Raw genomic sequence first — 27770 nt, 5'->3', positions numbered from 1 at the left:
TTTTTATTATTATTATTTGTTAGTCCTTTTGAAAACGTAACTATGCTTGCCTAGAGAACTTTCTGCATGCACAATTATTATCTCTCTCAGGAGTGTTCGCAATGAAGTTTGTTTTGTTTGTGAAAGACTCAGTGACAGGCAAAAGCAACATGCATATATCACGCTCTCAATAGTACTCAGAGTTCAAGAGAACACATTTATGGCAACCTGAAGACAGTTCTGCTTTTTGTACCTCTCCTTGCCCTACATGAGCAAAATCTTTCTTACCTAATAAATCAAAGATTTTGGACTGAATCCCAAGGTTCATCAAAAGTGACTGGTGTTAGCATTCAAAGAACAATATGATTAGAAGCACTGAAGAATGGAACAGTGCTAAAAAAAAAATGTTGAATACAGTCTTGTATTTGTCTGCTGTCAGTACACCAAAAATCTTAGAAACACTTCAAGGCACAAAACCCAGAAAACAAAGATAACAAAAGAAATAATTTTCTATGTTGGATAGTTCAAATTGGTTTCAGAAATTCACATCATAAACATGAGAACAGTAAATCACCTGCTTTGTAGTAAAGAAGTACATTTTATGAGAAAGATCATGCTTTTCTCATTAGTGATAAGCTGAAATATACTGTGGTTAGCAGCTGAGTACTTCTCTCCATAAGAGTTGGCAACATTATCACACCTAATCTTCAGCAGTGGACTTTGTTTACCTTTTCTGATTGGACAGGGTACTAAACATAATCTCCCCTTCTGCTGTAAAATTCAGCATTCTGGGATTCTTCATCAGTAAGATATTCAACCAAAAACTCTTATTTGCTGAAACTAATACTTAAGCTATAGTTGCCAAGAAAAAAACCTCACACACAAAAAAGTCCTGTTCAAAATAAATGAATCTCTTCTATTGAATATCTAACAACCTAGTATGTGGGATGCTTAGGTAGGACACAGTAGACAAAGGTACAAACATTTTGCTCTTTCTCAGTAAATGAGACTTAGTAATCTGTGGTGAATATAGAACAAATGAGCTACAAAACCTTTATGGGTGTGAAGATCAGCTTAATCTTATAGAGGGAGGCTCAAGCTGTAGAAGTTATTTTACCGTGGCCATTGGAAAAATGCTTTTTCTCAAAAAACTCTTAACCCAAGTATAACTTATGCAATGATTATTTGTGAGATTCCAATGAGTAACTCTTTATTCTAAACAGCTCTTTAAACTTTAAACCCATTGCTCCAAATGACTCTTTGTATTAAACCTAAGCTGGTATAACATGATCCAGCTCTTTCACAGTGTTTTACAAGACATTTTTTTAAAGCAAAACTGACACAGTAAAACCACAGTCATTTCAGTCAGTAGAATGCATTTCCAAGGTCATGTAGGGCCAAAGTGTTATTCTATTATTTCCACTTCCCACTGACTTCAGGAGCAAAGTGGCCTTTTAAAGTACTTAAAGTACTGATAAGGTACTGGCCTGCCTAGTACCTTATTGGTACAAGAATGACGACCGCAGACTGGCCTTCGTTGCCCTATTTATTTGAAACACATATAAATACGTACTTTATTTTTTCTACATTCACATCTATAACAACTCAAATGAAGTGCCTGGGACTACATATGAACTACAGAATAGAAAATGGAGGAGAAAATTTGCAACAATATAACCACTCATTTGTTGCTGAGAATCCAGCCTTGAAACAGCAGAATATCTACTATATGACAACACATCCAGCACACAAACTCCCCATTTCAGATTTGAGCAATTCAGCCACAATAATATATAGTATATAGTGTATCATGCATGATATATGATTGATGTATGGGATATATGAATTATATTATAGCAACAGATGCTGATTTGTAGGAATAAGTGACATACTATCTGATATTTCCTTTACTAAAACAAGTACAGGCACCCTTATAGAGTGGAGAAAATGTAAACTTTGAAGGAAAAGCATGGTCACCATTCAGTTTTGATAACTTAAGAAGTATTAAAAATTCTCTGGAGTAGCATTCATCTATAAAGACAAGTTTACTTAAGGCTTTCAGTCATCTAACTAATTTGTATTGATGGATCTTTCTCCTCTTTTTGACAAGACTAGGAACAGTGTACAAATAAAATAAGTTCACTTATTTGTTAAGTACAGATTATGGAAAGCAAATACAAGTACCATTTTTGACAAGTTCTTGCTTAAACACCGCCAGGGATGTGGCATTCACCACCCCCCTGGGCAAGCTGTTCCAGCACCTCAACACTCTCAGTAAAAAACTTCTGCCTGACATCTAATCTAAATCTCCCCTTCTTTTATATTAAAACTATTCCCCCTGTCCTATCATTAACTACCCTTGTAAAAAGTCAATCTCCCTCATGTTAATAATCTCCTTGCAGTAAATACTGGAAGGTCACAGTGAGGTTTCCCTTGAGCATTCTCTTTTCCAGGCTGAACAAGCCCAGTTCCTTCAGCCTATCTTCACTGGAGAAGTGCTCCAGCCCTTGGTTCATCTGCTGTGCATTTCTTGAATTCTCAGTTTTCATAAGGAAAACAGGAGTGTATTCTGGTTTAAATGTTGAAAAACAGTGACTCTTCAACAGTGACAGATACATCAAGAAACAATGTTTATTTCACTTTCAACTATAATTAGTGCTTAATTTTTTCTCAAAAACACTTGATAAATCTAATCAGCTTGTTGTTATGCAATGTCAGGGAAAGAAAAATCTGTTCTCTAGTGAACAAGAAGAGTATAAAGATCCTGCAGAGATTCTTCTTTGCTACGTAAGGGAAAGCCCAGTCTGAAGCTTGACTCCTAACTAGACAGAAGTTCAAAATACAAGCTTCTAGTAAATGCAATGCTGGATAGGGAAAGTTTCAGACTAGCAGTAAATAGAAATGCATCCTGTATTCACACAACTTTGTTCATAATTTGTGCAAAGAACAGTGCCAGAAGCAGTCATTTGGGACACTGTACGACAGTGCTGGTGGCAGAAATATTTAATAGCAAAGTTATTTAAGGATGGAAATGGATTCATCCAAAGCAGCTGTATTGTAAAATTAGAGAAACTCTATACATGATTGCCAGGCTCAAAGCAGAGAGGAAACAAACTGAATTCTGCCAATTCAAGGATTTGAAGTGTAATAGGTTTAGGAACTAATCTGAATATAAGAAGCAGAAAAATTTAGGAGGCAATCTTCAAACAACTTTCTGAACATTTAGGGATGGCACTTCAAGTTGTTGGGGTTTTGGTGGTTTTTTTTTTCTTTCTTTCTTTCTTATTAACCACATTTGTTTCAATAACACTTGCAAGATCTCTCTTCTGCAAAAAGAAAAGAATCCTGTCCTACAGTATATGAAAATGCTTTGTCTTCATGATAGTCTAGATCCTACCATTCTCAATGCAGTACCACCGTAAAATGCTTATGTCTGATAAGCTTCAAGTGGTGAGTGCATGGAATTCATCCTAAATGGATTATCGGTACAGCAAAAGGGATGTTAGGCAAAACAGGGTATAAGGAAGCAGTGTGAAAATTTGTAGAGATCCGCTCTGTGGAGCCAGAGCAGAAAAAACTGTGGTCAAGGACATCTGTTTGGGATAGACAGCTGTGCAACGGAGTTAACAAGTTAAGGAAATGCAATGTACCGGAGTGCGGACGGGGGCAGAAGAAAGATGGCTTGCTGTCTCTGATGTCCCCTTAGACCTTTGGTAAGCCATTTTTGAAAAGTGTTTCTTAACTTCCAAACTTCAGAGCCAGAACAGCCTGAAGCTGGTCTCCCAATGGGAGTTGGATACATAGAAAAATTTGGATAGTCACAGCAAATTTTTTACCATTTACTTACAATTTGGTTCAACAAATAGCTACTGACCTTAAGGTTTTACTGACGTTATTCTTTATTTCAGAAACACATTTCTGCTATTTTGTACTTTAATGTCCTACAGAAACTTTCTTCAAAATACTTTATTAAAACAAAAAGAAAAAAGGATAACATATGATAAGAAAATTGCAAGTACAGGAAACCTCTGTGTATTAAGAATTTCTCTGATTTTTTCTCTAATCCTGTTAATGACTGATTCTCATAATGGATTAGTTCAGAGACTTAGTTATACTTCTTTACGCAATTATGATACTTTCAACTGCCTACAGAAATATAATTTCTTACCAAATATTCATGGAAGCCTGTGTAGTACTCCTCCTTTAGGCTGCTCTGTTAAGAATTTAATGCAGAACGGATTGCAGCTTGAAAACTTTTTTTCTCCAGGTTTGGCATTTTCTCTCCAACCATGATGCTAACCAAGTCCCACCACTAGTCTGTTCACACCACTGTGATCTCTGCCTTAGCTGAAATGGGAAGATGAACTGCCAATAGTGAAGTAAGTCATTGGTACCCAATTAGCATGCCTGTAGGCTTTCTATCACCTACCATCTGGGAAAGTCTAGAAAATATGGCTGCTGCAGTGATGCTTACTTGGGCATTTTCTTTCTTCCAATTTAACTGTTTTTAAGAAGTTTACATGGTAGCAAAACAGAGCTGATGAATCTCAAATTCTGATAACTGTAATAGGAATAATAAGTAAGAGAGAATGCATTTATTTGTATGGAACTCAACCCCTTTATCTAACTCATTCTGCTATAAACTCAGATATGAAATAATTAGCTTGCAGGCTTTTTTGATGGTGTGGGTTTTTTTGTTGTTGTTAATTTTTTTTAATTGTAAGCATGAATTAGTCACCACTTTTAGCAGCCAGAAATAGAAACTGCAACAAAAGTGCTAAGTGGAAGTTTTCAGCCTCAATCTCAATTTTTTATTTTCTGTTTTCATTCCCTAACAATTTAGCTAACTCAATAAATCTTTTATGTTCTAGTACTAAAAAAATAATATAAATTGGTAAGTATTATTTATTAAATTATAAACAGTTTCCTTTTCTGAGGAGTTTTTTCACAGATGTTCTTGAGAGGTCCCTTTCAATGTAAATTATTTCCTGATTCTGCCACCATATCCTGCTATCATTTGTGATATTAGCATGACAATGTAGGAAGGAAAAAATAAAGGGGTTTACTCATCTTTTCATCTTGGAACCTGTAAGCAAATGTGGAAAATGAACACAAACATCACTCATAAAACAGAGCATGAGAGATGTACAGTAAAAGAAGAAAAAGTGAAACATATATAGGACTAAAGCTGCATAATATTGTTCTTGAGTACTTAGACAGGAAATACAGGCTCCATGAATCCCAGAGGAAGCAAATCAGATTCCATTTGAATGATCTATCTGGTATGACATACGAGCAGAAATATTCTTGCAAGACAACTCTGAATAGACAGGTTTTAAGATCATGTCGATGATCTCTGAAAAGCGATAAAATATCAGTGTATGAAAGATTTGCGATAAAAATGAATGTACAGATCTTCAAAATCCTTCCTTTTAAAGAGGAAAACACTTGACTGTGCTCTAGTTATGCAAAACATAAGAAGGTGGAAGATTGTAGTCCCAGGTTGCATATGAAAAATATAAAACCTGAAGTTGTGTTAGTAATAAAAAGTTGGAAAAGGTTTTTTTCTTTGTTGTTATCTGAGATAATGTCAAGTAATTCAGAAAAGTATTTAGTCCTAAAACTCCCTCTGCGGTCAGTCTGTTTCAGCTCTGTCATCCTCACATTAAAGAAGTTTCTCTTGGTGTTCAAATGGAACACCCTATGTTCCAAGTTGCACTTATTTCCCCTTGTCCTGTTTCTGAGCACCCTCATCCAAATTACACTGTGAATGTTATAATACAGTGGACTTCTGGCTTAAACTAAAATTTCACTCAATACCATTAATGCTGTGTATTTACCAGCTGCAGCACATAAAGTTTTAAGGAACCTTCTATTTGTTCATGGCATATCTAAAAAAGATGGGCAACTGACTGCCAACCATGCATTCCTACAGTCTCCTTGTTTTTTAACCAGGTTACAAAATACAGTCATTTGGTAAGTTGTGTAGGAAATGACAGCAAAGTAATATTTATCAGGCAGCTTTAGTGATGAGTTAATTTTGACAATGTACAGTTTGATATACTTCAAACTCCTGCAAAAGAAAAAAAAAAGAAAGTTTTTTTTGAATATAGTCCAAAGTAAACCAAGGATATTTCAGAATAAAAAAATAAGTCAGGCCTCATAGATCTGTTAAAGGAAGATTCATCCTACAGTCAATATGGAGAGAGAATAACTGGCACAGAAAGTTATTTAATTTACAAAACCCACAGTCTTCTGGTGTCTTAGCTATTGATGAAGACATGGGAGCTAGGAGAGAATGTGTTCAAAGAGAAAAGCAAACTGGAGGGTGATCATTGACACCCAGTAATTTTATCACATTTAAGATGGACAGAAGGATCTTCAAGTGGTGTCTCAGATGTATAAGGAATACTCTTGCCAACGAATGTGAACATATGAACGAGACAGTTCATACGCACTAATACTGCAGTTCAGGAAGGTGTCACCAATATGAGAGCTACTACCAGCAAAAGATCTCTTAGACTACCTTAATCTTTCTTTTACAGATGGATTTCTTGATGCATTAACTTCCCTCTTCAGACACATCAGCTAGCTGTTCCCATATTCCTCAGATAATATTACTTTCAGAGTCATTAATATAAACAATAAAACTACTCCATGTTCATAATATTCATTCAAACGAGAAGAAATCTGTTTCCAAGACAATGCATTCATTTTTTGAGTGTTTTGTCCAGAAAATTTCATTTTCTAATAACTTAATTTTCTTTGAAACAAAGCACATCTGTTCCAGACAAAATTAAATAATTCTATCCTCCTTCATATTTTTTTTTCTTTCATAATACAAGGTAATAATGTCATTTTATTCTTGATCTTTATTTGTATCTGTTCACCATCTTTTTTTTATGCAATTGAAGACACGCAAGCAACAAAACAGGATCATTAACAGAACTTACAAAGCTATCTGATTGCCTAAAAATATTATATTGAACAGGTACAATCAGGATAAAGAATTGAGTATGCATATTTTTGACATTTTGTTCTATCACATTGTCAGAATCATGGCATTTTCTGTAGCTGAGAACATGACACTGGCCTCTTAGAGCATTCTTTTTATAATGATCTCTCGAACTGGTTATTTAAACATTATTGTGAAATGTATGAATTTAAGTATTTCTATGGATGAAACATTTTTTCAAGATTTCTGTTATTTGGAGGAGGCACTGGAAGAGGTGTGACAGAATGTGATTTATGGCTAATGGTAGACCTCATTAATTTGCACAGGAAACTAAAAGCTGAACTGCAAATTAAATGAGATTATCAATTTAAATAGTAAAGGAGAAATGCAAGTACATGCGAAGACAAAAAACTCCAGAACATCAAGGTATCTCAATATGTTCTATATGTAAGAAACTTACAGTACAAGTTACATCATTAATAATATTTTACAAACAATAGAGGATATTATAATGTATCACTCAGCCTATTACTAGAAATTCTCAACACTATATTTGATTACTCTCTTTAAATATTCATCAGCATTTAAAAAGGCAGTCTTTTAAAAACAAATAACGTTTTGTGCTATGGAGAAAGGATAGTTAAGTTACCAGTGTTCAACAAATTTCCAGTATCACCATAAATGTCCTGGATGATTTTGAGTAGGAAACATTACATTAAAACACCAAAGAGAAATTGCAGCCCTGAAATGTAGATGCTGAGCTCTTAAATTGTATCCCTGTTTTGAACCTGGAGTTTGGCATTTCCATACACATTTGCAATGTGTTCATAGCACTATGTCTATATTGCAGGATGCTTCTAGACTAGACACGATTTGATTTACCTGTACTCTCCCTTTCTGGAGTTGTGGAGGATATAGTTCACACCACTTCTCCCACATCTCTTTGCCCCCTTGAAAATGTAATTCACAAACACAGGCTGGAAGGAATCTCTATCCAGATAAGCTACAAAGAATGTCTTCAAAGCAGGTAGCAAAGAGACAAGACAATAAGAAAATGCAGCTGAAGATATGCCATGGTACATCTCAGCTTCACTGCTGCCACAAGCTCCCAGGAATGTATTTCACAGCAGCCAGCATTTTGACTGCAGTAAGTGGCACAAGTTCCCATCAAAAGAAGTCACAGAACGGAGAAAAATTCACAAAAGCTTGTTTCTTCTCAGAAGTAGCCTTGCAATCGGGAGTTGCAAGGAGGTTTCTACATCTCATTCAAGTTTGCAGCCAGAAGATTTCTTCCAAAAATTGGCAGGCTTTCATTTTTTAAAAAAATGGTTGAAATGGTAACAATGACCTTTTTTTATGCAATAAAAGAATAAAATGCAAATTTTATGCAATTAAAAAAAAAAAAAAAAGACCACCTCAGAAGTGGAGAGTCTTGGTTGGCTTCCATGCCCTTCTCAACCTGAAGATTGGAATGGGGGCAGATCAGTTATTAGAGTTTCCACACACAAATAACTCTTTAGCACAAGATTCTTGTGCAGACTTTTGAGCAAAAATCACAACCAGGATCTCCCCTCTTCTAAGTAAGTGCCCCAGTCAGTTAGCCACAGAGTCATGCTCCCTCTTGCTCCCTCGCTTTGACCTAAGGAATTCTGATTTTTTTTATTTTTTTGTGTGCTGGCACAGTATCAAAAGGTGAAGTGGAAGGAGCCTCCCATCCAGACTAGCCTATAGACTGGTAGTCATATCCCAAGTTGAAATGAACCATCTTTATTCTGGCTGGGAACAGAGCATGCTGAAACATTTCACATTAGGGTGTGTAGTTTTTGTGGGACTAAATCTCCATATTAAAGCTTCATTCTTAGGAAACTGACTGCAGCTGACTGTGAACAACACACAAATTCTTATCAGAACTTATGCTCTAATGTTCTTACTCTAAGAGAATTTTGAAAAGCATAGCACTTTTGAACACAACTCTTCCTAACTTGTGACAGGTCAAAACCAGATTAATTAACCTTGGAGCAGAAATTCGTTTTAATATGCAGGAGTTAGTATGTACTTCCTAATTGATTCCGTGTATCAACAGGTAAAATATCCTGCACTAAGGGGAGCAATAAGAAGCCTTCTCACGCAGTCTGTCTTAGTTACTATGTATTGTTTCATATGGCTGTAACTGTATCCCAACAGATTTGAAAAGAAAATACCAAAACTGTTCATTAATAGAGACATGTGAAAGTGGAAAGAAAAAGGTAACTGGTGTTAGTTGAAATAGCAGCATCGGATTATTAACATCTCTGGTGTTCTTCTTTCCTCACAGCTAATGCTTGTTTGATAACAGTCAAGGAATGCAGAAATGTTGACAAAGTTCTTCTATAACACTAGTACTCAGAATAGAGATAAGCTGAGAACTGGCATACTTCATCTAAGGCAAACATGGCTGAAATACCAGCTCTTGAGGCAACAGTTTGAATAAATAGGAGCTGGTATGCTAAATCCTAGTGCTGAATGCTGCTTGAGGTTTAAGGTGTGGCAATCTTCTTTACATACTCATTGGCACACACACATTGAACCTTATTACTTTTCATTTACTAAAGCTGGCATACTTGGGTTTTTTGTTGTTGTTGTTGTTGTTGGGTTTTAAAGAAGGAAGAACTGATTCATAAGAAGACAAGATGGGAGATGTCAAGTCTGAAACACTTATGTTTGAATTTTATGAAAAAAGAAATAAGAGTCATAATCAGATCACCATATCTCGTGAGAACATGCTGAATAAGATCACTGAAAAAGTTTCTATCTGAGAAGGGAAAGCAAGATCAGACATTTAAAAAAACCAATATATTTCTATGTTCCTCTTTGAACCAGATCCCAAAAACAACTGACACATTATGGATAGCTAAATATTTATCTATCTCTTTACAAGCATTTTGTTTTGTTAACATAGTGAGTGTATCATGGTACAGTGCAAACTATTTCTAGGCTTACTGACATTTAATTTTTCTTTACAATATATGCATCTATCTTATCTAACCTGGATATCTCAGCTGAAGAACTCTTTCAATCTCCTCACATACAATTAACAATACATATGCAAAGAATGAGTCTGAAAAATGTGTTCTTTGACATCTGCAGGTACACAACATTCATTAAAATGTCAGACTTTTATGTAAAAGTTATTAAAAATTTGCTTTTGAGGTGAAAAGCAAAGGTGAAAAATCACATTCTAAATTAAGATGAAAATAAGACCATATGAAGTGCTTTCATAGTCTAAATGAGATGAAAAACATGAGAAGTCCTCAACGGAAGAGACAGCAGCCCAAGAGACCTAATTGGCTGTTGGGCCATTCTTTTTTATTCCAGAAGAAAGTTTCTACCAATAGGTCTCTGCTATACTTCATGAGGTTCATAGTAGTCTTTTCACCTACAGCTTTCCTTTCCTTTCCTTTTTTTTTTTTTTTTTTTTTTTTTTTTTGAAAAAAAAATTTTATAGAGACAGATTTATCCTACATCTTTTTTTTTTTATATATAACTTTGGTCATAAATATATCCAAGCTTTTAATTCCAAATAAAACTATGAAGTATGTATTCAGAAAATGTATCACCAATTTTAAACCTAATGAAAATGTATCTGAAGAAGTTAAGAAAAAAAAAGTGAGTTTTTTTCTTCAGATACAGAGGATGACATATCATTAATGTATAATTGATTGAAATTGAATAATTGATAAACCAACGCTTTTTGTCTACATTTGTGAAACGATTGTGAAATTATTTGCAGGGTTCAGAAGTAGTGTGAAAAACACGCATATGATGTGCTATAATTGTTAATTTTCTTATTCTAGGTTTTGAAAGACAATTTTCCAAAGTTGAAAGTAGATTTATTTCTACCATTTAATACTAAATAATAAAAAAAAGAATGAAAATATATTTTTATTATTCTACTAGCCCATTGGACTTGTTAGTAAAAACATGAAGTGGAAAAATACCAGATGAAAAAGTCATATAATACCATCACTGAATGGCTTAGGTTGGAAGTGATCTTAAAGCCCATCTTGTTTCAAATGGGCAGGGCTGCCACTCATCAGATCAGGCTGCCCAGAGCCCCATCCAGCATGGCCTTAAGTGCCCACAGCTCTTCTGGGCAGCTGCACCAGGACCTCACTGCCCTTTTAGTAAACAATTTCCTCCCAACATCTAATCTAAATCTCTTTTCTTTTGGCTGAAAGCTGTTCTCCCTTGCCTTATAACTATCCAAACGTTATCTTTTAGAGAAGCTATATTTATAGATTAATATCACTGTAATATCCACAAAAATAAGGGAAAAGGAAGATTAAAATACTACTGAGAGAAAAAGCACTGTAGAGTCAGCAGTAAGCAGGCTGACATAGACCTCAGAAACCAACAAGAAACCTTCCCATTGCTGTTCCTTAAGACAGAATTAAGCAGTATACAGAAAAGAGATTTACTAGGCCTTGGGCAGAAAAAGACTGAGGGAAATCAATGCCAAAGTGACAAAGTGACAATAGATTAGTCAAGCATGATTTGCCTTTGGTCAAGCCATAGAGATCATCTCTAAACTTTCATCTATCTTACATATGCTTCAACGTAAATCCCAGGAAGACTTCTTCCATGATCTTACTGAGCATTAAGGTGAGGCCAAAAACTCAGTAGCTCCCAGGACCCTCTTTTAATCTTTTAAAAATAGGTGGGATGATCTCTTTTCCCCAGTCACTGGGAAAACAGATTTCTGTGACCTTTCAAACATGATTGGCAGCTTGTTAGCAACTATATCTGCCAGTTCCTTCAGGATTCTGGGACGCATCTTGCTTATTCCCATGGACCACCACATGTTCAGATTCCTCAGGTGGTCCTAAACCTGATCTATTGCGATGGGAAGAAACTCATTCCTTCAGCTTTCTCAATGTTTATAGTTACCAGTTTTCCCATCTTGTTTATCAAGAGGTAATGGTAGTATTGGAGTGGGAGGAGAATGAAGAAGGGGAAATTATACTCTATTCTTTCCTTCTTTCCTGGCTATTATACCTGCACAAGCTGTCTAATTCAGCTTCTATTGTGCCTTAAGCTTTTTTCATCCCCCAGATCATACTTCATTCATAAAAACTATTTTTAAATCAAAATGAAACATCAATTGCAAGATTATGGACAAATTAAATAACAGAAAATGTTAAAAAAAAATTAAAATGTTCCTCCTTAGGTTTTAGTTACAACAAATACAAATAATGGAAAATACATTCATATATTTTTTTTTTTTATAAAGCAATTTAATGTTGTATTTCTTGTAGGGCATGAAGTTTACATTTTAAGGGTAACACAAAATTATAATTTCTTTCTAATTATTTAGTTACTTCCTATTATATTTCAAATTGAATTTCTGGGGAGACAGAGGGGGTGAAGTGTTGCCAGGCAGGGCAGTCAGTAACTTAAACTGTATGTGGTCTGTTGAACAGAGCCAGCAGCTAACCACTGCATGGTCACCAAACAATTTATTTCCAACAGCTGGAGAGGAGAGAACTAGAAAAGGAAAAGCAAGGAAACTCATGCATCAAGATATAGAAAGACAGAAAGAAAAATAGGAGTAAAACAGAAACGAAAAAAAAAAAAAAACCTACAGTGAAAGACTTATTTGAGCTATACAAACATACATAAAAATTCCATGATCTTTTGTATCATCACAGACAGAATTATGCTCTGTACAAACAACTTCAGAAAAAATATCAAAAGAAGTATATATATATATATATTTTCTACCTCATCAGATATTGACAGCCAAACTTGCTCATGTTCAACCGTTAAAAATACTGAATTTCAAAGGTCTAAACCAATTTTTAATTAATCATTTAACTTCTTTTATCCCTTTTTGTGTGTGTGTGTGTACTTTCACAGGCAATGAGAATCAAAGGGATGTCAAAGAACAGGTTAGAACAAAAAGCATACGGAAGGACAACTTGCATCATCTACCTGGACTTGCGCAATGCATTTGACGCTGTCCCACATGAATCCTTGTCATCAAATTGGAGAAAAATGGATTTGATGGATGGACCACTTGCTGGATAAGGAATTGGCTGGATAGTTGTACTCAGAGAGTTGCGGTCAATAGATCAATGTCCCAGTGAAGACTGGTGAGGAGTGGTGTTCCTCAGGGATCAGTGTTGGGAACAGTGTTATTTAACATAGGTGATGTGAACAGTGAGATCAAGTGCACCCTCAGCAAGTTTGCAGATGACATCAAGCTGAGTGGTTGTTGACATGCTAGAGGGAAGGGATGTCATTCAGAGGGACCTGAAAAGACTTGAGAGGTGAGCCCATGCCAACCTCATGAAGTTCAACAAGGCCAAGTGCAAGGGGTCCTGCACCTGCATCAGGGCAGTCTCAAGCAAAAATATAAGGTGGATGGAGAATGGCTTGACAGCAGCTCTAAGGATTTGAGGATACTGGTTTATGAAAGGCTCAACATGAGCCAGCCATGTGCGCATGCAGGCCAGAAAGCCAACCATATCCTGGATTGCAGCATGAGAAGTATGACCAGCAGGTCAAGGGATGTGGTTCTTTCCACCTACTGTGAGACCACCACCTGGAGTACTGCATTCTGTTTGGAGGCCCCAACACAAGAAGGACATGGAGCTGGAGCAGATCCAGAGGAGAGTCATGAAGACAATCAAAGGGCTGCAGCACTTCCTCTACGAGGACACGCTGAGTGAGCTGGAGCTCTTCAGTCAAGAGGAAAGAAGGCTCTGGAGGGGATCTTACAGTGGCCTTCCCCTATCTGAAGGGGGCCTACAGGAAAACTGGAAAAGGACTTTTTATAAAGGCATGTAGCAACAGGGTGAGGGAAATGGCTTTAAAATGAAAGAGGTATTAGGAAGAAATTCTTTACCATGAGGGTGGTGAAACAGTGGAATAGGTTGACCAGTGAGATTGTGAATGCCCGCACCCATGGAAGCATTCAAGGCCAGGCTGGATTGGACTCTGAGCAAGCTAGTCTAGTTAGAATTGTCCCTCTGTATAGCAGGGAGGTTGGAACTGGATGACCTTAAAAGTCCCTTCCAACCCACACCATTCTGTGGTTCTGTGATTCTATGATTAGAAAGCATAGAGTTTAGAAAAGAAAGAAATAAACCTTGCAACCCAGCAGAACTGAATGCTACATTAATACAGTTACAGCTTTCCAACTCTGAAATAGATTTAGTTAGCGGTAACTTAGAGATCTCTGCACTGTATTGTGTTATAATGCATTGCAGGAATGGGCCTACTAGAATATAGTTCTATTAATCAACCTTCCAAAGAGAAAGCTCACATGCTGTAGAACTTTACAGTGGAAGAATACCACTAAATATTGATTACTCCAATAAAAACTGCAACAAATTTCTGTCTGTGAAAAACAAGAGGAAATAAAGCTCAGAAATCAGATGTAAGAATTTGCTTAACTGGAATTCCCTTCATACATCTCAGAAAGATCTGCAGGCTTAGTTGCTTAGTTCTTTTAGTTGTTCCTATATTTTGAAATAATGTTTATATATCAATGTGGTTGAGATCAAAGATTGAGATAGAGATTCTGTTAAATTATAGTCATTTGAAACAACATACTGTGATATTATTTTTGAGGTGACCAGAATCATATCTGATTAATCAAAGAACTAAATGAACAAAATCTGTATGTTAGTTACTATAAGCTTGTACATAGTTCATACAAAAACAAGCAGGTTAACAGATGAAGACAAAGATTTGATTTCTTCTGTATAAAAAAATCCTTGATATTTTACATCTCTTATCACATCTAACTTTCCAGAGTTAAGAACTGAGTTTTATGACTTCTGTTAAAAACTTTTAAATTACTCAAAATTTTCCCATGAACAAATGTAATAGTTATCAGGAAAAATACTTCTAGCAGGATAAATGTACTGAAATGTAGACAATTTAGGCAGAACATGACTGATCCTTTCCTCGAGCTGTTACTATCTGTAAGTTTCAGATTTCCTACTCTGATAAGTTTTCAGTTCTCTACAAAGAATCAAGCTCCTGTCTCAGTGATACTGACTGCAATATCTCAGTGTATACTACATGCTATCCTAATCTTCCCTAATCAGATCTTACTAGGCATTAAAATTGTTAGTGAATTGTACTTACTACATTCATCTACACAATCACAGCAGATCAATGTGACAATTAAAAGGAGAACTCTTGTTTACTATGAAATTAAGTTGCTCTGAACCCGAATGGTGTCCTGCTGTGTTGTTTCACCAGAAAGAAGGCAACTAGCTCAGGTTCACTGCCAAAGAAAATGCATTTGTAATGAAGTACACTAAAAGGACTTCCACAATATGAAAGAGCAAGGAGAGTACAGTGCCCAGTAACAACTTCTGGCCATGATCTGAAGAGTTAACAAGGGCTGCTAACTGGATACAGAGAACATAACAGAGCTAATGAGCTTAGCTAAATCAAAGAAATTCACTTTAGGATTGATGTGGAGAGTAATGTGTGTTGCAGGGAGGCATCAGAATGAGAAAGGCTTTAATGAAAGAGCACCAGAATGTCAAATTAAAGCATCAAGTATTCTATCACAGCTAAAGGTTAGATAAAAAAAGGTCACAGATGGTAATCAGTAGAGCAAAGAGGATTTTGGTGAAAACTGCTGAAAACAGTAGGAAGAAAAGGAGCACATACTGAATTTCAATATAGCAAGGGATGGGATGCAGAAGAGGATGGAGTGGAGAGATGCAAGTTACAAGCTTGAGCATGGTATGAGCCATTGTTAAGCAACATTGTTAAGCTGATTTTAAGAATGGAAAAGAAAACAAAACAACACAAGGAAAATGTCAATAAATACTGCGGAAGAAAACATTTTATTTTAACCAAATTAACCAAAGCAAAGGGATTATTCTGGCCTCTTCATTTTTTATCACTCTACCGCAATTCAGAGGAAAATGGTGTAGGCCTCATGAATTTGGAAGGCCTACAAGATGCTAAGTTAAAGATTAAGCATGGTTCATATAATCAGCATCTTAAGAAAAGTAAGTGATGACATTTCTCCAGTGCATATTCATCTTGGAATATCTTTGAAGTACTTTGAAAAGAAAACATTGAGTTTTGTGTAATTAAGGAACAAACAGTATCCTAAACAGGTGAGAGTTCAAGAAAAACAATGAAAAATCATGAAAGCACTGGAAAGTCATAACCAGCAGGCTCCCTGATATGTTATTAAGAAGATAGAGAATCACACAGAATCACAGAATTGTAGGGGTTGGAAGGACCTCCAGAGATCATCGTGTCCAACCCACCTGCCAAAGCAGGTTCCCTACAGCAGGTCGCACAGGTAGGCATCCAGGCACAATAAAAATGTAGATAATTGATCATGCATAAATCGTTTTTTGTAGCTTCTTTTTAAATCTTTTTAAATGTTTTCAGCTTAGTTTTATAGTCTGTTTTGGCTACTTTAGTCTTGTTTATATGGTTGAGTTAATTTCAGTGTTTTTCTCTCTCATCTCCATAATCATGTATCAAACTCATGTATACATACATATAAGTTTATACATGTATAGGTATACATAAAGGATCAGTCTTTAGTCTAGTACAGTTTAAATGTCATTTTGAAATATGGAGAGTTTTAAGTAACTTTTTTTTTTTTTTTTAACACTTACAGGGAATTCCCAAAGAATGACATTAGTTCATAGTTTGAACAGCCTCAAAACGTCTTGAGTATAAGATCTAATATCAGTGTACCACAATCAGATTTTTCCAGTTCTGAAACAGATTCCAGAATTAGACTTCTCTACCTTGAGATACTTATTCCAAGGCAGTCCTGATGAAATAACTGAACCTTCTCATAAAAGTAACTTACACAACATAGAAAAGTGAGAGAAATTGGCTTATTCTCTTTTAGGAAACGTACAACTTCATACAAATTAAAACTATTCATTAATATTCAAAATTCAGAAAATATACCACAAAGGGCAATTTTTTATGCTTTGGAAAATAAACAACTAAATCAGTAATATCATTCTTACCAATCTAGCTGTGGCTATAATCAGAATAATAATTTGCAGAAAGTTACAACTCCTGAGTTTGACATAAAAAAAATTTTCTCCAATCCTAGGATACTAAAATTCCATTTGTCCAATAGAAGTAAAAGAAAAATAATGACATTTGTACATTAATTCTTTCTACATACAGTGTAGAAAAAAACATTTGCAATTACATAACACAGAAGTAGCTGATTGCCTTATTTCTCATATTGAAATTCTATCTTCTGCTTCTGATCAGTTATGAAATTCAGTACAGCCTAATAGGATGCTCTTAACACAGGAGATTGCCACCTGCTATTAAGACATATAGAACAAATAAACATCACCTTAACATCATACAATAATTTAAAGGAGGTCAATGGAAAATGAATATGCTTAATTTTTTTCCCCCTCAATTTCTTGTATCACTTGAAAACAACATAACATATATAATATTCACCAAGGGCCTAAGAACCCAAATAAGGTACCCAATTCATAGGGTCAGTGGGAAATATAGCACTACATGGATGGAAAAATACAAGATTACAAAACCCCCTACAGTAATACTTTAATGAAGGTTTTAAACTGACACAGACCTATTAAATAATGTCACATTTAATGAGTACTTAAATAATATCATTAATAATGCAGTAATTGGACCTCTTTACAAAAAGAAAATCTATTTAACACTGTCAACATTTCCGGCAATACAAGTTACTGAGTAGTGTCTTATGCTTAGTTGTTATTATTTTTTAAACATAAATAAGCTAGAAATAATGAGCAAAAGCAACTTTTCCAGGAACTGCAGCCCAACCTTTTTGTTCCTAAAAAAACTCATAAAAAATCTTCAACGTACCACTACTGTCTATGTGTGATTATATAAGGTGAGGATATAAAATTACTACTGTACTTGTGTTGTCTTGGAATCATCTGCAATTTGGTCAGCCTACAGGATTGTACTATACACAATTTCACAGAATATCTCAGTCTAAAGACAATCTAAAATTATTTTTTGTATCTATGTATTCATTTTCAGAAAAGTTTTTAACTGTATACTGTTTCACATAGTTTATCAATTAATAAAACTAATTTTTCCATTCATCACCTGAGTTTTTAAATAAGTCATAGTTTAGACACTAAACTACTATGATGCTTACATATATATGTATAAATGTCAAATCAACCAAAATTTGTGGTTTTGTTCAGAATATGGAGAGGATTTTTTTCTTAAATATAAATGCATGCTTGTATTTATTTATTTATTTTGAATAATATTCTAAATTTTAAATATTACTATATTGACATTTCTTGAGAGATTAAATCATAACTTGATTATAAAAAAGAGGACACCTAAGAAAAACAAATGGGTCAAATGTAGTTCCCATATCAGTAGTGTAATCTAGTAAAGAGCAATTTTACTAGAGAATTATCTTTGGATAATTCTGTGACTACTGCTTATAGAAATCAGACAAACGCTTTAACACTCCCAAAACTGATAGGGCTTTTGTTTTGATATTAGCATGACAAAGTTGTCACGAAAAAGAAGAAACTCACAGAGGCTAAACTCAGCATAGTGAAAGCAATCTCACCATAGTCAAGAGATAGTGATAGAATTCCTGTAAAGTAATTCAAGTAGTTATCAGCTTGACTGCTCTGATGCTGAGGAAGGCTCCCATCACCTGAAGGGAGCATGGGAGGGCTAGATGCACTGAACAGAAATCAGCCTTTGTATACAACCCTTCCATAGTTTGAGACAGTCACTGAAAAGCTAGAACTTTAAAAAGTCACGCAGCTGCCTCTGCATCTAAAAAAAAAACAAACAAGCAAAAACATAGGGCAGAATATGTATACGAATGTATATTACAGTATAATTTTCTTAGTCCCATATTTAGAGGATGTAAATTTTTGGGAGGCAAGTCTACTTTGTATCTAATTATGGGAAAATGAATTTTGTTATCAATTCATAATTTATTAATTACAAACTACACTAACATTCTTGTTATTATTTGTAACGTAATTTATAAAAGAAAATTTCAGGTCTGGTACCTCTGAATATTTACTGGCTCAGAATCTGAACACAAAGGTGGATTATACAGACTTCAGTGGCATGTAGCAAGTATAGATTGGCTATCACATATAAACTGAAATAGAATATAAATAAAAAAGAACCAATACATGCAGAGGATGGATTTCTTCCTGTTTTCTAGCTCCTCACAAAACTGGAGTCTACTCCCCCATTAGCTCAAGAGAATAGTGAATTCTAAAGGACCCTTCAGTTTTAGTACCCATACCATGGTGTATTGTTTTTCTACATTACATACAACAAAGAAATAAAGAAAATTGGCTGATAGAAGTTTGACAGAAGATCTGTGCAGCTTTCAAATCTACCTTCACTTCACACTATTAACAGGAATTTATCTACACTGCTTGACTTACACCAGTGTTCTGTATCAAAGTAAAGTCTGAGAGAAACAAGATATCGAACAACAGAGACCACATGAAAGATTAGAAAATAAATGAAGCTGGGGATTTATCTTTTAAAGGACTATGTGAGGTCTGTAGTATTCCAGCTTTTGTTCTTTGCTCTGCAAAAACCTCTAACAACACTTCAGTGCTTCAGCTGGAAATGGTGATGGTGCATCTCAAGAATCTACATACCTGCAGAGATGATACATCTACTTACTGTTCTGGGCAGATTATAAGAGCATAAGGGAAAGTTTGATTTGGTTATTTGACTTGAAATAACTGAATACAGCTGAGGAAACCATCTGATAAATAATTACAGACAAAATATTTCAGAACAGGGCACTGTCTCTCAGCTTATTCTCTCAGCTATGAGAATACAATATACTATATGAATATTATATATTCAAATTCATATATATTATATGAATATAATATACTATCAGTCCAGCAAATTATTCAACACCATTTGGCTGAAATTTAGCAAATAAGAGCTTAGATTTCAGATTAAACTTGGAATTGAAAACTGAATTTTTTGAGTATGAACACAATAAACACATCTGGAATTGCACTACATGAAGCAAATAAATCATATTATTATTGGATTTAAAATGTTAATTGTTCAAGGAGGCCACAGTAACTCCAAAAATAAAAGAAAACTGAACAAGAAAAAGCAGAGATTAAATACAGAGTTCAGTCTGAGAAATCTTGTGTTATCTGATACAGTAACAGCTGCTTTATTATGGAGGGTAATGAATGATAAGCAGAAGACAATTACAGTCTTGCACTGATCAAAGAGTAGGACTGAGGTCAAATATGAACTGTAAGGAAAAGAGTTATCTCTAGATTTATACCTGATGTTTAGGGACGTCTTAGTAGGACAGGGAAAAAAGGGGAACTTACACTTCAAGATGACTAATTCACATTCATGGTTTTACCAGTGATACCTGACTTTTCTGAACAGTGCTGTCTGTCACACGGAAGGGAGGGAGAACATCAGAGGGTTGGAACACCTAGCCTACAGGGGGAACAGGCTGAGATAGCTGAGGTCCTTCAAACTGAAGAAGAGAATGCTCCAGGCCTTGTAATGGCCTTGACCTACTTGAAGGGGGCTTACTGGAAAGCTGGGAAGGGAAGGGACTTTTTGTATGAGCATGTAGCAACAGAACAAGGGGAAATAGATCAAAACTAGAAGAGGGTAGGTTTAGACTAGGTACTAGGAAGAAATTCTTTACTGTGAGGGTGGTGAGACACTGAAACGGGTTGTCCAGTGAGGCTGTGAATGCCCCCTCCCTGGAAGCACTCAAGGCCAGTCTGGTTGGGCCTTTGAGTGGGAAGTGTCCACAAGGGAGGTTGGAACTGCATGATCTTAAATGTCCCTTCCAACTCAAACTATTCTATGATGATTCTGTGATTCTCTGAAAGTGAATGGTTCAGCAGGAAGAAACCTTAAAAGATCACTGAGTCCAAATGTCTGACAACTTCAGAGCTAGCCAAAAAGTAAAGCATGTTATTGGGGCCATTATCTAAATGCCTCTTGATCACTGGGCAACCCAATTCTTCTCAGCCTCTACTCATCGGGCGTGCTTTCCTGCTCTATTATCAGCATTGCTTTCAAGCATCTACTTGATGCATTCAGTATCTATATATACATATACATAGTGCATAACCTGTCATGGAACTCTCCGAAATCACTGTTGCTCTCTCTACATACCTACATCCCTTTTTGGGCACTAACTGTCACACACAGATTGCACAGCACCACATACTCTAACAAAGCCATCAGGTGAGCAGACTGTAATAGAACTATAGACTAATGGTAATGTAATGGTAATGTACTACTGAAAAATAAAACTCCCAATAATTTATATTTGCTCTTATGCAAATGCTTCTAGTTCTACATATGGATGAGTTTCACATATTCAGCAGAATGTTAGAAACTCTGGCAACTGTGAACCATTATCTTCAGAAAAGATTTTTTTTTTATATATTGCATTATTTTAGAAAGCATTATTTCTTGACTTCTAAATTAGAGTAAGCTTAATAAAAGTTTTATTAGAAGTCTGATGCAAAATTTTCCAGGCCAAAAAGGCAGAGTTTCTGGAGTTTTCTGGGAAATCCCAAACGAACTTCCATTCCAGAACAGAGCAAGAGTAGCTCATCAACTTCAGGTTCTGTCCACTGCTATCCTTGGATTATAAAGAAGCTATTCTCATTTGTGCTTTTGATAAAAAGAACAATTTTCCCTTCACGCTTCTAAACAAAAGATCAACTCAGTCTTAACTTTGCTTCCTATGTCAGGAATGATCTATTTGTATGATTAAGATCAAGTTCACCTTTGATTTTATCATTTTAGTAGTACTGAGCATACAAGCGCAGAACAAAGAAATCTTACAATCTTAATGCTAGAATAGTCAAAGCTCAGTTATTTTAAAATTCTATTAAATAAACATAACCAAGGATACATTACAGAGGAAAAGTTTCACATAGGTAGAGAAAGATAAATGTGATCTTTCCATCACTGATTCATAGGATTTCATATCACTAAAGGTGGCTGAAGAGCTAATACTGTTACTCATTGTGCATACAGATGGCACCATTTCATCTACTTTCTTTATTAGCTTCTACTCCTCTACATTTCCAGTGACACCACACTTACACAAGGCTTCAAGAAACCAGTTTGACATTAACAAAGTATATTTTAACAACAGACAGAATTTGCCATCAAGTTCAATAATGAAAGCTTTTTGCTGTTCTAAGACAAACTTGAGAAGCTTGGACATCCACACTGATGATTAATCTGAAGTGATTAGTAGCTATAATTGGTTTCAGCTAGAAATAACTAATGAGCTTCATAGTATTAATGGCATATATTATTCTATATAGAATAGAAGGCAAGTTGCATGCTTATCTGAAATATAAAGGTTAATAAAGATTCATACATGAACATCGCTTTTATGTTTCCCAGGTCAAGAGTAGGACCAAGTGTATCATAATGAATTAATGACTTGGCAATTGTTAAAAGGGTTTAAGAAAAAATTTTAAACCACCCATCTACCCAAAGCCCTGCTCCAAGGTATGAGACTGAAACACTGCACCAACTACAGAGCACGATTAAATGTGAAGATTGATTTTGTTACAGAGCTCAGTCTTTTATCTCATGTGGAGATCTTTTGAGAATGTTGATATAATTGTCTCTAATTGAAATACACTAGTGTATTTAGATAATGGATACACTCAAGCACAACTTGAAATATTTTAAAAACACTTCAGAAGGAACAAATAGCAACAACTACTTTGCACCTGTAAAAAAGCTAATAGGAAGAGAAATTATTTGTGTATGCAAGATTTAGAGGATTGATGCATCTTTACAGAACACATCTGCATTGCATGATTTCTTTATTTCCAGTTCCCAATTTTTTTCTTGTTGTGGAAACACTTTTTTAAAAGTTATTCATAGGTCAGTCATCATCTTCCAGAGCTTCAATTTAAAAAAAAAAAAGTGTTTAGTTTCAAAACAGAAATAATTCCATAAATTATATCCAAATTTGAATTGTTATGACACAATTCTGCCTGTACTTGCCAGATGTATCTTGCATAGTCAGTCTCTGGTGTCATTTACACCAATAATTAACCACCTTTAGTCTTTAAAAGTATTTTTTATCTAGTGTGTATGGAACATCAGCTAACTGGAGGATGCAAAGAAGAAAGTTACAAGGAAACTGCCAAAAATTGAATCAAAAAGACCATTTAAAAAAATATAAGTATATCCCAGCAGATGGAAATGTGAAAACAAATGATCTTGGTGGTGTAAAAAGAGAAGCTGGCTAGCTTCTGTATATTGGTTAATATGACTGTAATTCGCTGCAAAGCAACACAACTGAGATACTGTTGCTCAAGAAAGCTGATGGATTTCTTCCTTCCTACGTTAAATTCTGCAGTTCTGATTAATGTTGTGCAGGTGTTCCTAAGGTCAGAATTTATGTGTAACAGCAAATGCGGAGAATCTTGTCTCCAAAAAGACAGGTCTGAAGAAAGCTTGTTAGGAGGCAAATGAGCAATGTGTGATTTGCTAATTAGGGGGAATAATAGCTATCTACATTTTTGTTATAGAAGAATGGCGCACAAGTGGAATGAACAAAGGGAGATAAGAAAGGACACAGAAAATTTAAACAGGAGTTAAATAATTATGCTGAAAAGCATGAATTAGAGAGAGGGAGCAGAATAATTTTTCTCCCGGTAAAACACAGAGAAAAGGGATGAATGGGCAACTTGGAAATGCTGCTGTCTATTTCACTCTGCGTGTGGTCCCCACCAGTTTGTGATGTTGGTAAAAAGCAGGGGTGTAAAGAAAAAGAAAGAGCTGGAAGGCATTAACTGATAGAAATCTCATACCCTTACACTTTAAAGTGAAAAGTAGAACATTTGACTGTTTGTAATGAGGACAGGAGGTGTGAGATAATGTAGCAGAATTCTAACATATGTTACAGTATTGCTCATATATATGAGTTTTGGCAAACCCCAGGAGATAATTTCTAAGCAGATACTAACAGCCTGTGCATTAACACTATTTTATTAATGTAGTTCTAACGTCAGAGAAGTGAACAAGGACAGTAAAGTAACATTATCTCTAAAAGTAACAGAAGTAGAAGCAGATGAGTACTACCATAACAATCAGTTATCAGTGAGAGACCAAAATCATATGTTAGTCGATGAAAAAAAAAAAAAACAAAAACATAAAATTTAAATTATATGTGTATCTCAGATTTTAATTTTTAGAGATTCCACCACTTGTCCATGATTTTATGGACATGAGCACTTTTCCTTCCATCCTTCCTTTCAAGATGAGATAAAGCTAATTCAGGTGCTTTTAAATTTCAACACTCTTTAGAGTGTTAAAGTGATATCTCAAATCTTTTGTTATAGCACTGCACTGACCCTTACTTTCGCCTGGTCCTTGGCTTTAAATATCAGCAGATGGCTTCATGCTAATACCAAGCGTCTCAGTGTCACAGCAATTTCACAACGGTCTTCTCCCCACTTTGCACTCTCCGTAACAAGGAATTCTAAAGGCGAAATTGCTCCCTCTACTGGAAGAAAGGAAATATGCAGTAATGATGTTTCCGTAGGAATCGGTTCCCTTACTGTCCACGCGCCTAAGAGCGACTTGCTGTTTTTCTTAACAGTCCTTCCTTAGGATTATATTTTGTATTACGCCTATCCGCTGTGTTCCAGTGCCTGTATAAGAATTTCTTGACCCTAGTTCTAAATCCAGTTCTAGACCCTAGGTTCTAAAAGATGCAATACACCTTATCTGTCATCTAAAGACAGCATGTATTTAAAACTAAAATGTGTATGCATATATACTTATGTATATATATGTAACAGCTTCAGTCACTGCCATCTTGAGATAAATGATTGTTTCTTCTAGTACAGACTTCTGATTAGCTTTGACGATCTGATTCTACTTGGGTACTGAGAACTCACAACTAGAAACATAATGTAATAGAGATAGGTCTTCAGAGCCTTCCTGATCATAAAATGACATTGCTGTATTATAAAAGTATTCAATTTAGATTAATCTACTATGAAATTGTACTTACACAAGCTAATAACCATGTCTCTACTTATTGCTAAGGTGAAACTGCTTTTTAAAGAAGCTGAACAAATTTAAAATTGCGCTGACTTCGTGGGAATGACTGAAATCAGCTAAACAATAATCAATTCAGAATTAAACCAATTATTGGGAGGGAAATTTTAGGTGTTAGTTCTCACTGCAGAGGCAACAAAGAATACAAATTTATTCTTCAGTGTTATCGCGACCTTATCATGAAGCTGAATTTCTAGAGTGGACAGCAACTCCAGTCCACTGGGTTTAGTTCTGTTTACTCTGACCTCTTACTAACTTTGTGGGCTGTTCATCTTCCTGAAGTGCTAACAACACTATGTTCTGCATTGTTTACTCTTGTCAGGATACAAGGAAATCAGATCAGAAATCTCAGACCTCAAAACCAACTAGGTTTTATAAAGCAGATAAGCTCATCCAAGGCAGCAGGGTCTAATTGTACAGTAATGATACTTGTTAGGTCCATATAAATTTCATATGGACATACAGTTTAGTGAAGTTCTGGACCAGGCTTGTTTAGAAACAGCATTTTAAGTAGTATTTTCATTTGCCTGACTCTAAAAACCACACTAACTTTAAGGGAGATCTGAATTGCTGCAAAGACTTCTCTACTGCCAAGAGCGAGGCAGTACTTGCCTATTTGACCCCTGACTGGCATAAGTTGCTTCTGTGGCAGGTGGTACATAGTATCTCTCCACCCACTGCATCCTGGAATATTCTTTTCAAACTCTCCCTGTCTTGATACATATAACAATTTTCTTTTGGGTTTTGATTATAGGGAAATAGAGATTTCCCCTAGGTTTTTAGGGAATGGTTAAGATCAACAATATTTCTGTTAACAAAGAAGTTCCATTTTCATCAAATGACAGATGTGGGCTCTATATGGCAGAATTTGCTACTTGATGTTTGAATCCCGAATTCTCAAGGAGTGTTTAACTTTCTGCCTTTGACTGCTTTTACAAACCATCCTGTTAGCTGCCCTTTTCCTATTCAAGTCCAAATTTTTTTCATGAATTGTAGCCTTCAAGCACATTACTTCCATGTGAACCCTTGCTTCAGTGATCCTATTCCTGTAAAACCTCTTGGATATTTTATCACTTCATTCCAATGTATCTATTTCTAGCAGAATTGCGTTTTCCAATTTTGTCTACATCTGATTAAGTGACAAAGCACTTCTACCAAGTATTAGTTCTCAAGGCCGCAGTTTATCATTTTCAAATAAATGTTTAGCAATTTCTTAAACTAGGATTGTTTGCACAATTTGATCTTAATAACACATATCTGACATGCTTGTTTGCACATCAGCTCAGGTTGCGTAAAACAGCTTTCAGGCAGCTAAACATAGTAAGTCTTCTTCATCTTGCATTTCTGTTGAATACAATGGAAGAAAGAATCTGACTTGTCAGCTTGATAAGTGCTATAGACATGATGAATGATGTTGCACTAGCTTGGCAAAATTAGCAAATATATGCTATTGTTCGGCAAAAATAAAAAGGATTACAAGTTTCCCTATATGACATTTCCTCTATTTAGACTTGAACTCTGCATTACTGGCCAGAATAACAAGCCATTTGTACACAATTACTACTGTCAGCAAATTGTTCACGTTCAAATATTCCAAAGAAATAGCTACACCACAGATATAGAGAGCAGCTCGCACACAAAAATCAAAACTTACCATACATGTGTGCCACTCATAATATTTAGTGTCTTCCACAGACACAGAGCATACGCTGTTTAAATGGCCTGGACTTATACATATGAAAATTTGCTGAGTATGTGATGCATCAAGCCAAGTAAGCACGTACAATCTATAAAGTGCTTATTCCAAGACAAAAGCATAGCAGTTCCTATTATGATTCTAATCCAGGTTTACAGTTTGTCAAAAATGAGAACTTCACTGATGAGTAAAAGCCTATTGATCCTGTGAATTGTGTTCATGCTATACTTTTTCAAGTACAGAAATCTTCACCTAAATTTACTCCAAAACTGAAAATCTCAGCTCTCTCATTTTTCTTCCTTGAGATTTTTCAGAATTGTTGCATGAATTTTGATGACAAATAGGATGGCTAAACAAACTAACAAATAACTGAGGATTTGAGACGTAACATATTTTGGTAATGTCATGTTTCTCTGAGTAAATACCATAATGGAGAAAGAAAAAGTTTTAGAAAGGCTTTAGAAGGTCTTTTATATCTTTTTGGTGAGATCCCTCAAAACTGGGTATACTGAACATTCAAATGTCTGTTGTTGGAGGCTTTAGAAACGCTCAGTTAGCACTGGAAGCTTTAGGTCCATGGAGAAGACTGAAATGGAGGTTGGATTTTGTGAACCGCTACTCTCCTTCATTGAGAGAGTAAACACAGAGCAGGCATAGCCTTGAAAGGACGAGTTACTGAGTAATGTGCTGAAAAGGTTTGACTGCCATCTACAGATAATACTAAGTAGTGCATTGGTAGCAACTGAAAAACACATCATACAGCACAAATGTTTAAGGGAAGTTAATTATATACATATATATGGAATGTGACTAACTTGAAAAGCTGCTTCTATTTTTTTCTGGCAAAAAAAAAATAAACTTTATAAAGTTACCTTCTTTCTGCAGATTGGTTTGAGATGCACTAGCTGTAAATTCAGCGTTTACCCACCTGAATATAACTAGACAAAGATGCAAAGCAGTACACTTTTCCTTTTATTTGTTAGCAATAATTAAGTATTCATTTTCATGTTAAAAGTT

The 27770-nt window shown here is 35.4% G+C and overlaps 1 protein-coding gene across 1 annotated transcript in view; it reads right to left on the bottom strand.

Moving 5' to 3' along the window:
• ADGRV1 (adhesion G protein-coupled receptor V1) overlaps window positions 1–27770 on the bottom strand; it is a 267806-nt gene that overhangs the window by 106525 nt on the left and 133511 nt on the right. The window lies entirely within an intron of this gene.

This window comes from Centrocercus urophasianus, unplaced genomic scaffold (assembly GCF_019232065.1).
Source record: "Centrocercus urophasianus isolate 14NV4802_14NV808 unplaced genomic scaffold, USGS_Curo_1.0 seq_21, whole genome shotgun sequence".
In the NCBI taxonomy this organism is placed as follows: Eukaryota; Metazoa; Chordata; class Aves; order Galliformes; family Phasianidae; genus Centrocercus; species Centrocercus urophasianus.
Note: the sequence above shows the minus strand (reverse complement) of the source record. Positions and strands in the feature narration are given on the sequence as shown.